The sequence below is a fragment of the Sinocyclocheilus grahami genome, unplaced genomic scaffold, assembly GCF_001515645.1.
Source record: "Sinocyclocheilus grahami isolate Dianchi unplaced genomic scaffold, SAMN03320097.WGS_v1.1 scaffold1444.1, whole genome shotgun sequence".
Lineage (NCBI taxonomy): Eukaryota > Metazoa > Chordata > Actinopteri > Cypriniformes > Cyprinidae > Sinocyclocheilus > Sinocyclocheilus grahami.
Genome location: NW_015506623.1, coordinates 56,257 through 60,516, shown reverse-complemented (window position 1 = coordinate 60,516; position 4,260 = coordinate 56,257). Strand labels below are relative to the sequence as shown.

At 37.2% G+C, this 4,260-nt stretch overlaps 1 non-coding gene across 1 annotated transcript; it reads left to right on the top strand.

The window, feature by feature from the left end:
• Positions 1-204: 204 nt before the first annotated feature.
• trnaq-uug (transfer RNA glutamine (anticodon UUG)) lies at positions 205-277 on the top strand. The gene has a single exon. It is a non-coding gene; the product is annotated as a tRNA-Gln (tRNA).
• The last annotated feature ends 3,983 nt before the right edge of the window (positions 278-4,260 follow it).

Below are 4,260 nucleotides of genomic sequence, written 5' to 3'. Positions count from 1 at the left end.
TTTTTAAATATAAATATATTTTTTCAACATTGCTAAGATTAGCATGGCAAAAACAGTCTAAATGCAACCCTTACACAAAAGCTGTGTATGCTGTATCTAGTTGCAACGACAACTTCATGCTCTTGCTCCTGCTCTCCACATTATATATGGAGTTTCATTTAGATTTTAGGTCATTAGGTTTTACTTTTTTTTTTATGTGTAAAAGGCCCAGTGGCATAATGGATAAGGCATCAGCCTTTGGAGCTGGGGATTGTGGGTTCGAGTCCCACCTGGGTCATCTTTGAGAGCTTTCATTTGGGGAAGTCAGGGCCTAATAGTTAGCGAGTTGGACTCATAACCCAAACGTTGCGGGTTTGAGTCTCATACCGGTGGGGAAGTGAATGTACAGCACTCTCTTCCACCTTCAATGCCATGACTGAGGTGCCCTTGAGCAACGGGAGGTGAAAACGGGGTGTAAATTGTTTGGTGACCGCATTACTGAAACCACATTCTGTATGATGGTGCCCTTCAAGAGGAAATGCTATGGATCTCTAGGGACTGCTGGCTTATGTGTACTTTTGCATAATTGCATAAAAGGCTTGAGAATATGAGTCAAACACAAATATCATTGTACAGAAGATTTGAGGAGGACACGTAAAAATGATAAAGGTGTAAGTGTCTTCTTTTGAATCTGTTTGGTGAATTCTGGTCCATTTCCCAAACACAGCCGAAAGCATTGGGTTTGAAGAAACGTGTGGGTTTCTCTTCGCTTTGATTTACAGTGGTTTCATATGAAAGAGGATCATTAAAAATAGATTTTAGTGAAGGTCAGTGTGATGTCCTCATATTAATTTACTGCAATCAAGCCAGCATGAAATAACAAAGTATCTTCTGTTAGAGAGAGGTTGAATGAAATTCAGAGTAATAAGCGAGGACATGGACAAAAATTAAAGTGTGCTAATTTGAGTGGCACGAGTATCAGAGGACTGTGAAAACACATGAAAATCATCTCATATAAAGCGTGTGGATTCCCTGTGACCTCCCTCCAGGGAAAAGAGGCAGAGAGATGAAAAGTAATAACTGCATTTATTATCATTCCTCCGTTGCTGTATGTGTCAGATAAGTTATCTGACACAATATAAATTCTCTCAAGATCATTGATACTTAAAAAAGCAGGATAAAAGTGATTCAAACAAAGGAGTGTTGGATATGAAAAGATTACTCCAATAATTTACCCATTGCTATTGTTATTACAATATAAAGGAATGACAGATGCTTCTGCTGATGGCTTTATGTCTAATAATGGATCTACTGAAAAATAGATAGAAAGAGGAGAAAAGCTACAACAAAGTCATATAGTCATGATTTCACTGGGAGACTATTAAGACATCCCAATTTGCCACTTGTGCTTAATGCAGTTTTCTCATATAAAAACTGACATTCACACAGTTGAGGAAAGCAAGATTTAAATCAAAACTGAGAAACAAAGTTCTAAATGTAGGGTTGGGTGATACAACAATTTATTTTTGTTGACATTTTCAGCTTGAAGTTATTATATATCAATATGTATTTGTTTGCTGAAATGTGCAAAAGCATAAGAACCATGATTCAAAATCCATCTACCTATTTTTTTAACAACTTGTCCTATAGAGTCGCAGGGTTGATTTAAAATGTTTAATGCAAAAAGTAAAAAAGAAAAAACCCACAGTGGACCTCAGAAACGAAATGATTCTTCCAAATACAACAACACCAGACAAGGAACATGAGCAAACACAGGGGTATATACACACACACACAAGTAAACCAGGGCTTTTACTTTTTGGGGTTTACACTTGGCATTAACATGCGACCTGTGTCCGGATGTTGTCCACATGCACATTGAAAGAACAAGTGTAAACGCGCTTCTGATCGGAATGTTATCCAATCAGCGTGTCCTGGTCCAGAGGTAGTCGAGGACGCATTGTGATCGGATCTCATTGTAATCTAAACGCATTCCAGCCATCGTGTCAGCATTCGCAGGTCGATGTCAAGCCAAACCCTGCCCCCCTCTCTCCCGAACTGTCAGAAGACTTATTTTAATGTTGAGCGGGAAAGAGAGATCCGATTGGTTATCCAGATAGAGAAGTCACTTGATGTTGCCGATCTGCTTGATCGGATCACGGTGATCACATGTCAATGCCAAGTGTAAACACAGCCAAAGAAGCACAGGGAGGAAGACAAACAGGAACTGAACACAGGAAGAAAAAACAGAAACAAAGGGGAACAAACACAAGACAGGACTGTAGCAGAAATAATTGTTGAATCAGAATTTTCTACTGATCCATTACAAGAATTATGATATTCACAAAATGTCTTAATTTTATGATTTCAACTGATTCATTTCCAGTTGCTTTACTGGCATGACTATATGTTACAATGTTCCCAAAGAACAATTTATAATCAAACAGAACAGAAACACATGGGCATAGAATACGCGGGGGACGTGTCCCCCACACTTTTAATAACGCAAATTTGTCCCCCCAACTTTTTTCGGGCAAGTCACAGAGGTTTCCCATGGAAGCCCGTTTCCGCCACTGAATAAAAAAAAAAAAAAGAAGGTAATTGCGACTTTTTATCTTACAATTCTGACTTTTTTTCTCAGAATTGCGTGGTATAAACTCACAACTGCGAGCTATAAAGTCAGAATTGTGATGTATAAAGTCACAATTGCGAGATAAAAACTCGCAATTGTGACTTTTTTTCTCACAATTGCGACTTTATATCTCACAATTCTGACTTTTTTCTCGCAGTTCTGACTTTTTTTCTCAGAAATGTGAGATATAAACTTGCAATTGCGAGTTAGTCCAATTTTGAGGGGGGAAAAAGACTGATATGTTCTCAGAATTGCGAGTTTATACCACGCAGTTCTGAGAAAAAAAGTCAGAATTGTGAGATAAAAAGTCGCAATTACCTCTTTTACTTTTTATTCAGTGGCGGAAACGGGCTTCCATAGTTTCCAAGAGCCGGTGTGAATAAATCTAGATTTAAATTCAAAGAGACAGGATAGTCTGCGCATGACATGATATTTTATTCGTATCCAGAATGAGGCGATGTGTGCTCGAAGCCGGAGGGTGCTCTCGCTCAGAAAGTCCAAGACGGACTCATAGAAGTACTTTTTTCTCGCAGTTCTGACTTTTTTTCTCAGAAATGTGAGATATAAACTTGCAATTGCGAGTTAGTCCAATTTTGAGGGGGGAAAAAGACTGATATGTTCTCAGAATTGCGAGTTTATACCACGCAGTTCTGAGAAAAAAAGTCAGAATTGTGAGATAAAAAGTCGCAATTACCTCTTTTAATTTTTATTCAGTGGCGGAAACGGGCTTCCATAGTTTCCAAGAGCCGGTGTGAATAAATCTAGATTTAAATTCAAAGAGACAGGATAGTCTGTGCATGACATGATATTTTATTCGTATCCAGAATGAGGCGATGTGTGCTCAAAGCCGGAGGGTGCTCTCGCTCAGAAAGTCCAAGACGGACTCATAGAAGTAATAACTTATGACGTGCAGGAAATCCCTAATATGGACAAAAGCATCCGGCTGTCTTTGTATAAGCTGAATAAAAAGCAGAAACGTTTGGGCTGATGAAACATGAAGACATTAAACACATGTTTGCGACAATATATGGTTTATGTGTGTTTTTTAAGTCATCTCCAGGTAATAAATAAAGTATATGAAAAATGCAGTGCTAATTGAAATAGCATTTATTACAGTATAGAAACCATTCTGCCTTATTCTGTGATAAAAAAAGTGTTTGTAGTATATAAACAAATCACAAAATTGTCATTAGTAAAATTCAAGAAAATACTACAGAATATAAATTATTGGTTATTGTCCAGCAGTGTATTTGATTTCTTAGCCAATTAAAAGTAAGAAATAAGAGAAAAAAAAAAATTTAAAGGTATTATTACATTTGACATTTCTGTCCCCCTCACTTCTGAAATGATGGCTACGCCCCTGCAGAAACATGAATATACTACTGTATTAATCATCAGATTTAAACTGTGGATATTTAGAACACAGAAATTAACAAATAAACAAATGCATTGTATGTAAATATCTTAAATCATACGTAACTGAAATGCATATATAAGTAGGTCAAACATATTGTGAATATCTGCTATTTTGCCCAGACTCTAAATGACATGCTGTAACATGACACTAATTCTGTTGTGTCATGACTTTAAATATTATGGTTTATTACGGGCAGTGTTCGTTTTAAAATGACTTTGCTAATAAAGGCTCT